Raw genomic sequence first — 2,242 nt, 5'->3', positions numbered from 1 at the left:
ACCTCACCCCACAAAGAATGGCTGCTATCAAGAAATCACACAATAACAAATGTTGGCGGGGTTGTGGGGAGAAAGGAACCCTCCTCCATTGTTGGTGGGAGTGCAGACTAGTGCAACCACTATGGAAATCAATATGGAGATACCTCAAAGAGCTTGGACTGGAGGTGCCATTTGACCCAGCCATCCCTCTGTTGGGTATCTTTCCAAGAGAACTAAAAGAATCATATCACAGAGAAGTATGCGCACCCATGTTTATAGCGGCACAGTTTGTAATAGCTAAATCTTGGAAACAACCTATTTGCCCATCCGTTGGAAACTGGATAAAGAAGTTGTGGTTTTTCTATAAAATGGAATATTACTCAGCCATAAAGAGCGAGAGAATAGATTCATTCATAGGAAAATGGATACATATTGAAGATATACTCCTAAGTGAAATAAATAAGTCCCACATGTGTAAATACCAAATAGTTTCCCTGGTGTGAATATTCTGCAACAATGCATAAGATTCTAATAAGATTACTGGCATTTAGAAATGGGAGGAAAGGAGCTAAAGGTGTAGGGAAGGTGTGATACGTAGGGGAAGAACAAAAAGGGAAAAGAAAAAAATGTGAGAGAATGAAAAGATGAAAATAAAGTGTTTGTAGATGGGGAGGGGAGGAGGGGGTGAAGGGAGGGCAGAGGTAAGGGGAAAAAATGAGAATCAAGACTTGCCATGTAAAGGTACATGATCCCAACAATGAATGTAACTGTACTGTATCCCTAAATGTACCAATAAACTCAATAAAAAAAAATGAGGCTGTCTAGAGGAGACCAGATCACACAGGGTTTTACATGACATGCCATGGGTTTTGGATCTTATCCTGAAAGCAATGGGGGGGGGTGTCAGGGGAGGGAGCCAAAAAGGACTGGAAGCTGAGATGGGCTTTTAAGTCAGGACGTAGTGTCATGATTATATTAGTGTTTGAGATCTGACTGTGAAATGGATGAGAAGGTGACCAGTTGGGAGGCCTCCTTGGCAGTTTGGGTGCAAACAGGAAAGGGTCTGAGCAAAGGCAGTGGTAGCAAGCAGAGGTGAACATCTTTTTATTATAGAATGAGCAGCAAAGAGATCTTGACAAAAGAGAGTGAAATTAATCACCACCCCCATGCAACGGACTAGAAAACAGCCTTGTCAGAGCAGCTGGTGAAAAATACCCCAGGGTGAGCTGAGAGCAAGTCTAGTAAGTGTCAGTTTTGTGATATGGCCGCCAAGAAAGCAAATGCCACGTTGAGGAGGTCAAGCTGAAAAATGAATCAGACAGGGGATCTGTCTACCCTGGTCTGCTCTGTACAGAAGGGACTGCACCCTGGGGTGGGGCAAAGAGAAGGGCAGACTCAGTCCTCAACTTCTACTTTGAACAGATATACAGGAATTGGCTTCAGTTCGGGGGGGGGGCTTGAATTTATGTCCCTGGAGCAACACAGCCCGAAGGAACAGTGAGTCAGAACTGTCTTCAAATTGTTGGACCACCATGGAGGAGGATGGACAAGGGTGGGTTTGCTTGATCTCAAAGGAGCAGAAGTTACTAGGGTTCAGTGTCACTCAACCTCAAGCCAGGAGGCCAGGGGCTCATGCAGCGTCCTGCAGAGCCAATGAGCACCTGGTCCTGGAAGCTGTCCATGAGAAAACCGTCCTAGGAGGGCAGGGCTCCTGTACATGGGACAAACAACCACAACAAAACAAAAACTAACGAACTACGACGACCAACACCAGCGCGTGGGTGAAGTCAATCGATGATCTTTGATGTTCTTGCTGACCTTGTTATGCGGAGGACCTGGCTGAGTGGGTGGCCATTTCTCAGTAGTGTTGCCTCAGAGATGAGGTGGACAATAGTACCTCTCTCATTCTCTTTTTAAATGCACTTTTTCTCCACAAACGTGGTGGGGTCGGCACACCAGGTACGTTGCAGCCTCTAGATCAGTGTAATTTTGTGGGTGCGGAGAGGGGCTAGCCTGTGTAGAGCCTCGGAGTTGTCAGGAGCAACCGCGCAACCCGTTAAACTTTGGCTCTGGGCTTTGCAGCGCAAGAGGGGCGGGGTTTCTTGAATGGTTCCCCAGGAGAAAGCGATTGGCCCTGGGGAAATCGAAGGGGCGGGACTAGTCCATTGTTGCCATTGGTCCTGCGGGCAAGTCCAGAGATGGCAGCGAGGTGGGTGGAGCCCGCGAGGGGAGGCAATCGGTTTGGCCAGGGCCCACGGAGGGA

The sequence above is a fragment of the Fukomys damarensis genome, unplaced genomic scaffold, assembly GCF_012274545.1.
Source record: "Fukomys damarensis isolate Sample0158 unplaced genomic scaffold, DMR_v1.0_HiC HiC_scaffold_39, whole genome shotgun sequence".
Classification (NCBI taxonomy): Eukaryota; Metazoa; Chordata; class Mammalia; order Rodentia; family Bathyergidae; genus Fukomys; species Fukomys damarensis.
This window is presented reverse-complemented; position numbering follows the sequence as displayed.